The following is a 10,966-nucleotide window of genomic DNA, read 5'->3' as shown; positions in this document are numbered from 1 at the left end:
CTACACAGATTTGCTGTACATCTTCCAGGAAGTTCCTATCACCACAACCATGAGCCAAACAGATACAGTGTCCCAGATGTAGTGTCTACCTTCATTATACCCTTGGTAAAACCACTGGCTATAACATAAAAATGTACTTCTCCCAAATTATTCTACAGAATACTGGTTTCAAGGGATGCTAACTAGCATTCAATAAAGGGAGGTGGGGAGAGCTCTCATTTGGAAATATACTCAGATAAAAATTAAAATATCCAGGTATTTGACTGCCATTGTAAAAGCAAAGCCAAACCAAATTTAAATTTTTACCTCTAATACTGAATTCTTAATTCAGATACCTAAATTAAGATGTATTTCTTGAAGATTATATCTGATTGCATTAAACAAAGAACCAATTATGTTTAGGAAATACCAAGGTAAAAATTTAATTTTAACACATAATTTATCGAAGTCTTAATTGTCTTCAAATTGTATTATATATTTCCAAGAGGAAGAAAATAGTGTTCAGCCTTTCACAAATGTATTCTACTCTATCAACCACCTCTACTGGCCTTTTTTCCCAGAATCTCTTAAGGATTATGAAAAGACCCAAAATGTCTGTCTATTGACTGATGAATGAATGGATGAATGAATACGAGGTAGTACACACACACACACATACACACACACACACAGGAATATATACTCAGCCATAAAAAACAATGAAATCTTGACATTTGCAATGATGTGGTTGGAACTAGAGAGGATCAGGCTAAGTGAAATAAGTCAGAGAAAGACCAATACCATATTATTTCACTCATACATGGAATTTATTAAACAAAACAGATGATAAGAGGAGAAAGAAAGAGAGCAGCAAACAAAGAAACAGGATCCTACCTGCACACAAACTGACAGTTACCAGGGGAGAGATGGATGGGGAGATGGGTTAAATAGGTGACAGGGATTAAGGAGCTCACGTGTTGTGATGAGCACTGGGTGTTATGTGAGTGTTGAGTCACTAAGTTATACATCTTAAATTAATATTACACCACATGGTAGCTAACTAGAATTTAAATAAAAACTTAAAAAAAACCCAGATACACAATTGATTAAAAAAAAAATCAGCATTCTCTGGAACACATTTTGTGAAACAGTATCTTCTGCAACAATAATCACCAAGTAATCTTCAACTGTAATAAATAACCATAGAAAAATAAAGCTCTTATTGCTTACAGTTACCCTGGGCAATTAAGGGTTACACTCAGATATCGATAAAGGATCCTATGGCAAAATACTCAAATGATCATTTCCATAGAGAATACAAAGATGGATTAGAATCCTTAAATGAGCAGAGACTGAAGCTGGGCCTGAGGTGTGAGGAGATTTTGCATGGGTAGAGAACAGAATCACACAAAATGCTCCACACACAGTAGGTGTTGATTAAGTGCCTGTTAATTAACCAACTAGCCTTAACGGTATAGCTCTCAGAGGCAGCATGACCTGGCTCAAACTGGAGAGGAGGCTCTCGTAAGCTTCCCCATCTGGCAGTGATGCAGGGGCGGCGCCTTTGCAGGAAAATCATTAGAGCCTACGGGCTGAGCACTTGCTTCGTCACCTGCTGTGACACCACTGGGCTGTTAGGCTTATCCTGGAATTCTTCCTTGAGAGATGAAAACTTGGCTGAAATGTTGAGGGCTTGAGGGGGCAGTATATCATCTCCATCTGTCTCAAAGAGTATATATGAATATCTCCCTCCTGAGGAAGAAGTAGACCGTTAAGTTATGACTCTGTCATCACTCCTTACACTCGCTTTCCACTCAATCAAAAATACTGGCTAAGTAAGATCATATAAGCAAGGCACCATGACAGATATTCTAATATAGCAGGTAGGAATACTTGTACCAGTTTATCTGGAATGAAGAAGGCCAATATATACTTTGTTAAAGCCCCTGGAAGTGGATGATTCATACCTTGACCATCTCTGTATTCCACATCACACAGTGCACACAGTGTGTACACAGTAAATAGCTTCACCTTTAGTTCACTAGGACATAGTGGAAGTAATATGTTCAGAACATGATAGCAACAAGTATACCCAATCATGATTGATTAAGTGGTTTGAAATAAAGTTTGGAAATTCTGGCACCATGACACATCAAATAAACACCGACGCGGACCTCTACTTCTGCAAACATTTACCCCAACAATAAAAACACAAATACTAGAAAACATCAGTAGGAAAGATAATGGTAAATTGAAGTGTAAAGTGTTTAAAGTGATTTTTATTTTGCAGGAGGAATTTAGAGACAAAGTAGTTTTAGACTCTATTAACTAATATATGTGATAAAAATATAAAATAGAATTCACATATTCTATTCTTATACATTCCACAATTGTGAAGGAAGAAAAATTGTATACTCTAATGTATACTCAAGTCAATTCCTTTAAAAAGACCGAATGAAGGAAAGAAAATCAAATATAATGAACACTATATAGAAAACTTCTTTTTTTTTTTAGTTTATTTTATTTATTTGACAGACAGAGATCACAGGTAGGCAAAGAGGCAGACAGAGAGAGAAAGGGAAGCAGGCTCCCTGCTGAGCAGAGGGCCCAATGCGGGGCTCGATTCCTTTAACCCACTGAGCCACCCAGGTGCCCCAATAGAAAACATCTTAAAAGAAGGTAGTGGATATTGGCCAGCATCTATCAGTAATCACAATATAGAGAAGTGCGTTACTTTGCCTGTTAGACAAAGATGCTGAAATGGGTTAGAAAAGATAATCCAGCTTACTTTTAAAACACATAATACATCTAAATGTTGACACAGAAAGGTGGAAAACAAAGGGATTATGTCAACACACACACATATATACATACACTCACACACTGCAGTAAAATACTTAACCAAAGAATGCTATTGGGGTGCCTGGGTGGCTCAGTGGGTTAAACCTCTGCCTTTGGCTCAGGTCATAATCTCACGGTCCTGGGATCGAGTTCCGCATCAGGCTCTCTGCTCAATAGGGAGCCTACGTCCCCCTCTCTCTCTGCCTGCTGCTCTGCCTACTTGTGATCTCTCTTTCACTGTCAAATAAAATCTTAAAAAAAAAAAAAAAGCTCTTAAAGAAAAAGAATGCTATGGTAGCATTTTTATTATACAAAATATACGTAAAAGAAAAACATGATCATTGATTTTAAGAGGGTTGTTACTTAATGATAAAGTAAAAAATTCACTAAGACATCCTAATAATCCTGATTCTGTTTGCACCTGCCAGCAAGGCTTTTACAAGGTACATAGGAAAAAAGTATCAAAAAGCCAAGTTAATAAATTCCTAAAGTTACAAAGGAATTTTAACATTTCCATTTGAGGACTGACAGGTCAAGCACTAAATGTGTTTCTTAGAAACCCACACTGTTCTTATTACTGTGGTCAAAAATGAAATCTGAGCTAGATATACTGAAGGCAACAGAGAGGAGAGAGGAATTCTGTACAGCAGACTTTTTACGGTTTAAAGATATCAAGGTCTAATGCCTAACACATAATCATGTCATGTAACTAATATTTAGAGTAGCGTTCTTTTTCTTAAAGAATCCTACATTTCTGATAAGATATGAAAATACACTACATTAAAATTCAATATTGCCACAAGTTGCCACCATACTTATGAAAAATTCTGATTTGATTCACAAGTAACTTGGAATTTCTTTGAAGATACTTTGATATACACATTATGCCAGATTTTATAATAGTCTTTTATTTTTAGATATAATAACATGAAAAGATAAAAATCTCCAGGTATTAGGTAGTCTTTTAAAAAACATGAATTAAAAAAAAACACCCAAATTGTCTCCTTTTATCTTGAATTATAAACTCAACTATCTAGATACATATACAAATTCCTAAATATTATACCTGATTACATTAAAGAAAAGATGAGTAATCTACAGATGATTTCCTTTGATCTTTTCTAAAACTGCATGTATTTACTGAACTCTAATTTTTGATATACCTGGTTTGTCAGTCATAAAATATTATTAAATATTTGTGAATATATTACTTTGGATATGCCCTTTCACAAAGATTAGGTCTTCAGTTACTGATAAAACAGATCTCTTGGAATACAAAGGACTTTTCTTTAAAAGTTAGAACTGAAAAAATAAATAAAAAATAAAAATTAGTACTGAGTGATATAAATTACTTATTTGTACATGGTCAAGATACTTCTATGAGAATGGGGACCTTATTTGTCTGTTCAGCACTGTATCCCATAATTTGGGGTACAAGTGAAGTAACTATTACTTCAATGTATAAGTGAATGAACAAGCAAGCAAACAAAAAACAAATAGCAAGTTGCTCCAGGATAACCTTTATATTAAAAAATAAATAGTTCATTTAAATTGAAAGGTACCAGAGATTTTAAAGGGTCCCTTGATTAGGTCCCTGATCATCCCTGGCAGACATGAACTATGAAGAAAAATCAGGACAACTTTCAGAATCTCCTCAGTGTTCCTGTATCCCCAGAACAGGTGCCATTTCTAGAAGAACCAAATACAGTCAGATCTTTAAAAGCTAGAAAGAAACTGTTCATACTATGTACGCCTGGACAGAGAGTCATGTGTATGTTTTAATTCTGTCAGCCTCCAAAGTATTTGTTTAGGACGATATAACAATGGATTCTTTCTGGATGCTACAAACATATGGACAAGGGGACTTTATCTACAGTGCTCATTCTTTGACTCCAGTGTTTGAAGTGTTCTTGGAAACTGTCTGGAATCTGCGCACAACCCCCAAGCCTCTCCCTCTTGCATTACTTTCTTGTTCAAACCTGATCTGTCAACACTAAATAACGTTCTTGTATTCCTTATGTTTAATGATTTCAACCTAGCCTTCACTAAGATCTTTCAACCTATAATCTGTACCTGGAGCTCACACAAGAGCCCAATGAGCTGTGGTGGAAGGAAGAAAGGAAGGAAGGAAAAAAAGGAAAGAAGGAATGACATTAAAATTGTATTTCTTTGGGTTAAGCACCACGTTCTCCAAGAAATTTTTGTTTAAAGACCAATAACACAAGAAATCTTGAAGATGAAAAAAAAAGTCATTATGTCTTTCTTTAACTGAAACAACTTACCAATTATATAGTTTTCCTTCAAGGAAGAAAGGTACTGACATGGGAATAGATTACTGGCCATTCAGGAAGTTAGGGGCCCTAGAAAATAAATGAAAAGGGTACAGAAAGAGAGATAACAGGACTCCACAACCTAACTTGGCTTATTTCATATGTATTTCCTGGAGTTTGTAGATGTGCAGAATTTGAATGCTCCTGATGCCTTTAGAATATTCTAGCATATCTTGTAAGCTCCAATTCTATTCCAAGCAAAATTTACTGACTTAAAAAGTACAATACTTAGTTTTATTTGGAACAGTGGAAGACAGACCTTTAACAGCTGTATTTGTGATAATAATCTGGAAAAGAAAAATAATATTTTGGCATATTTGTATATTTCTATTGAGTCTTACTAAGGACTATGAGTCAAATAATATAAAAACTCTTATTTTCATCTATTTTTCTGTCTCCTGAACATATAAAACTCCATTTCACTAAAGACAACTAATTCATCTTTACTGCATAAAATGTGACTTTTCATAACTGCAAAAAAAAAGTATACACATCATTTAAAACTAAAATGAGAAAATCTTTATATGAGCAATAAATATAATAAACATGTTTAAATGTAAATGTAAAACACAAACCTCAGACAATGAGCCTACATAAACACTGTGATATTTAGACATTTGTCAGGCTGCTTTTTTCTGTTTTGACAGCCAACTGAATGTTATATATAGAGAACTCTCTTTGGAAGATAGACTTCCTTGCCTCATTTCCTTTACTCTGAATGCAACTGTAAGACATTTCAGTGTGTGGGAAGTATCTATGGTACAGAAAGTTGGAAAACATTCAGGCAGGAGGTACCAAAACAGTCAAATACTTGCAAAACCAATATGCTCGTCCATAATGATTCATTCTCTATTTAAAACACATGTTCAAAGCCCAGGACAACCCAACTTGCACAGTTAACAAAACCCCTTTGCTTTTGACCTTCTCACAGACAAGATTAAAAAGAAGGAATAGAGATTCTACATTTTAACAGGGTTTAGTTCTAGAAGCTGTTTTTGTTCTAGTGCTCAGCATGAGACAAAAATTAACTGCAGTCATCGTATCTTTCCATCTTCTATAGTCTTTGTGGGTGTGTGTTTTAAATTCCTGCTTTATACTTTAAAAAAAGAAACCAGCAATGCCACTTCCTACATAAAAGCAATGATTCCCCAAATCTTGGCTTTTATTTAATACTCAGCATGGGTTCCATTGCATCTAGTTGGAAATTATCTTTGAAATCCTTGGATATGGCAAATGTGTGTGAATTTTAAATTAGTGAAAACAAAATAAAAATATTGTTGATGACTCATCATTTATGGCAAAACCTTGACAATTTTTGCCTTTTGTATTTTTCAGAGACCAGACTGTAAATAAGTGTATGTTCTCCCACATTCTGCTCATGTACTGCTTTCAAAGAGAGCCTGTTTGAATTATTCTAACCTGAGAGAGAATGTTTAAAATACCTTCTTGGGGCGCCTGGGTGGCTCAGTGGGTTAAGCTGCTGCCTTCGGCTCAGGTCATGATCTCAGGGTCCTGGGATCAAGTCCCGCATCAGGCTCTCTGCTCAGCAGGGAGCCTGCTTCCCTCTCTCTCTCTCTCTGCCTGCCTCTCCGTCTACTTGTGGTTTCTCTCTGTCAAATAAATAAAATCTTAAAAAAAAAAATAAATAAAAAAAAAAAAAATAAAATACCTTCTTTCGGGGCGCCTGGGTGGCTCAGTGGATTAAGCCGCTGCCTTCGGCTCAGGTCATGATCTCAGTGTCCTGGGATCGAGCCCCGCATCGGGCACTCTGCTCAGCGGGAGCCTGCTTCTCTCTCTCTCTCTCTGCCTGACTCTCTGCCTACTTGTGATCTCTCTCTCTGTCAAATAAATAAATAAAATCTTAAAAAAAAATTAAAAAAAATAAAATACCTTCTTTCACTTTTCATAATGTCTAGTGACTTAACTGCTAGAGTGAATGTTTTTGAACAGTGTAGAGTAAGGATTCAGAAGAAAGAAGAAACAAAGCCAAGCGGCAAACTTGAGGATTATCAGGACTCTGGAAATACTCATTTCTTTAGCCTATGACAGAAAACATTCTAATAGACAGCTGTTAGAACTCTCCAGGGTGCCTGGGTGGTTCAGTTGCTTAAGCCTCTGCCTTCGCCTCAGGTCATGATCTCAGAGTCCTAGGATCAAGCCCCACATCAGGCTCTCTGCTCAGTGGGGACCCTGCTTCTCCCTCCCCCTCCGTCTACCGCTCTGCCTACTTGTGCTCTCTCTCTTTGGCAAATAAATAAAATTTAAAAAAGAAAGAAGAAGAAGAAGGAGGAAGAGGAGGCGGAGGAGGAAGAGGGAAGAAGGAAGAAGGAGAAGAAGAACAGCAACTCTCATTGAGAGCATGAACAAAAAGAGAATCGTAATGAAATCTGGACCCTGATCTGGTTTTGGAACTTTATTGAATTTGCAAACATAATAGACACTGCAAATGTCACACTGGAAATTTCTTTCAGATCTGACCAAGTAAAGTAAACTCATTAAGGAGTGTGGGTGGAGAGGGAAGTCTGGATGGCTCAGTGTCTTCAGTGTTTGCCTTAAGCTCAGGTCATGGTCCCAGGGTGATGGGATAGAGCCCTGCTTTGGGCTCTTGCCTGGTGGGGAGCCAGCTTCTCCCTCTGCCTGCTGCTCCCCCTGCTTGTGCTTTTTGTCTCTCTCCAACAAATCAATACATAAAATATGAAAAAGAAAATAAATTAAAGAAATGTGTGTGGGATGAAAAGACCATAATTTTAAAAATGTAATCCTTCCATCTTAAGAAAAATTAACAGTATGTTCACAGTAAGTTCCTTTCAAAGTGTTCAAGGACTGAGAAAATGAAAACCTATAGCCCCCAGTATTCTAATTGGGTTGAGGTCCTTATATAGCACTACACCATCTTTCATGACCTATACATTTTTTAATCACTATAAACAAGAATGAGTAAAATTAGTTTTTAAAAGATTTGGGAGTGCAAATGGTCTCCTAGATTATCGCACTGAACAGAGTCACTTGCTTCCTTTCTATGTCATAGCTTTTCACGGTTTTCATAAATGCACTTCAAATTTATTTCATTTAGATAGTTGTTTAAAAAACTGTAACCAACCTATAAACACACATAAAATATAAAGTGCTGTAATGAGTATATAAGAAAAAGACAATCAAAAGGAAACCTAGCCAACAGACTTAAACAGATACTTTACAAAAGAGGATATCCCACAGCGGTAAATGATGGACCTGGTCATGATGGAAATGCCAATGACAGTATTTTGGTGTTCCTAATAATAAATCCTCCAGAATTCCTATAATGAAAAAGACATTACCAAGATTCACCCAAGATACACGAGTTAGTTAAACAGTTTGGGAAAGTGTTTGGTAGTAGTTTCTAAAGTGGAATGACAATACTTTGTGGTCCAGAAGTGATCACTGTCAACGGATAATGATCAAAACTTTATTCTACACCCAGAGACATATGCAATAAGATGCAGAGCAGCACCATTAGTCATAGACTCAACTGGAAACTTCCAAAATGCCTAGCAATCACAGAATGAGTGTATCAATTGTAGCTATGCATACAATGAAAAGTTACATGGTGAACAAAAGGAAGAAACCACACCATCCATGGGTATAAGTGAATCTCAAAAAAAATATGAAATGGAACTAAAGGAATCAGACACAGGAATGCATATTATATAGACCTATTTCTAGAAAGTTCAAAAACAGATAAACCTGATCTGTGATTTTAGGAGTCAAGAAGTGTGGTTAACCCTGTCAGGGATAGTGATGGGAAAAGGTGCAAGCAATCTTTTGGGGTGCCTGGATTTGATCTGGTTTTTATCTGAGAACAAATAATAAGAGTGTGTACACATGAAAATTCATCAAGATATGTACTTATGATTGGGGGGGATGTTATCCTCAATAAAAATTTTACATTAAGAAGCAATTATGATAAGTGTCCAGAGGAGGCTTTATGCCAGGGAGGGATGTAAGAATGTGTTTAAATTGAATTATGAATTTGAAAAATTTATAAAAGTAAGATCTTTTGGCTTAATTACTCTCTCTTTCAATGGGCTTCTCTCTATTCCCATGGCACTGGAGGGGTTGAGGGCATTTTAGGGATCCAGATAGAAGAAAGTTCAGTTGGATACATTGTCTGTTGTCAGATATGAAGGAATGACATAGTTTTCAGTCATTTTTATGTACAGTTACATGATTGGTTGCTGTCCTTGTATAGGAATGACTTCCAGGAATTCTCTGAGGGCCTACTGGTAATGTGAGATCATATATCACGACCAGAGATCCTGGGCGCCGGGGTGACTCAGCTGGTTAAGCGACTGCCTTTGGTTCAGTTTGTGATACCGGAGTCCCAGGATCAAGTCCCACATCAGGCTCCAGCTCCAAGGGGAGTCTGCTTCTCCCTCTGACCTTCTCTGCTCTCATGATCTCTCTCAATCTCTCTCTCTCTCTCAAATAAATAAATTAAAAAAAAAAAAAGGCCAGAGCTCCTATAAGAAAAGAAAGGGTCTGTTGCACTCAGCATGGGAACTATGAGGCTACTGGAGGAGAAACACAGTTTGAAGGCACAGATCAAAAACTATTCTATGGAAAAATTTTCCAGTGAACACATATCTAAGATTCTAAGTGAAAGATTTATTAACTTTTGGTGTCTCATCAAAGTGAGAGTTCTCTCATGTCAGAAATTTCTAAGGCAGAATACATAATTATGAAAGCAGCATAATTTTTATGGGAATCAGAAAAAGTAAAATTTATCAGTATTCCTGTTTTTGGAGGGTAAAAACTTAGAGCAGCACTAAGAACAGTGACCATGTCTCTGTGCAATGCTCCCTGTTTTATGAACTTGGACTATCAATAATTCAAACAGATTGTCGTCCATCATGTTAGGAAATAACTGGATAATCTCTATTTTCTTTATAGAAAGTGCTATTATGAAACTGTCATTGAGGAGACAAAGAGAATGCAACCAAAAAAAGACTGTAGGGAAAAAAAGTAATTCACTAATAAAAACACATTTGTTATTTTCCGGATTTTGTGATCATTCGGTATTTGAGCTTTTCAATTTATAATTTTGTATTTATTCTCTCATTATAATACAATATGTGTACTGATTTTTGTATTTGCAGTTTTGAATTTTTTTCTTAAGGAGGAGGGTAGCCCTACCCTGTATAATCTTCTGACACCACGAAACCAAATCCGTGTCAGTAAGTTCCACTGTCCTGGCTTCTTTATCTCATCAAAATCTTTCCCTAAGTCAATAAAATTGACCTCTCCAAAGAAACTCTTTCGTTTAATTCCACTGTCCTTCCTCTTTATACATGACAAACTGAGGTTTGGAATAGACCCACGCTAACAGCTAGAGATGCCCAGACTGGGCGTGGCTATTCTAAACTCCACTCTGAGAGGTGCCTTGTGCACCAATGAGAAGGAAACTTTGCTGCCAAGTGGTGGTCCCACTAGCGAGGGTCTATGTAGGTCACGCCCTTTCTGGCATGGATATCGACACATCTTTCCTACACACCCATAACTTGAAGTTTGCTTTCGTCATTTATTTCCCCATTCTCCTGTTACCTGCCTGTAGTAATGAGTTTAGAAGCCTTTCATTCAACACATTCAGTCAAAGTGACTTTGCAGGGAGGTGCTGCCTGAGAAGCTACCGTAGAAGGGAAAAGCAGCAGAAGGTAAAGCACTCTAGGTCTGTCTCCCCAGCCTGGGCATGGTGCTCAGCTGACGGAAGTTAGAGACCACTGCCTCGCAGTTCATGGTCACTGCAGAGGGAGATCTCCGTCTATTCTAGATCCCAATTA

The sequence above is a fragment of the Mustela erminea genome, chromosome 12 (genome assembly GCF_009829155.1).
Source record: "Mustela erminea isolate mMusErm1 chromosome 12, mMusErm1.Pri, whole genome shotgun sequence".
Taxonomy (NCBI): domain Eukaryota; kingdom Metazoa; phylum Chordata; class Mammalia; order Carnivora; family Mustelidae; genus Mustela; species Mustela erminea.
The sequence above is the reverse complement of the archived record's forward strand: the minus strand, read 5'-3'. Positions refer to the sequence as shown.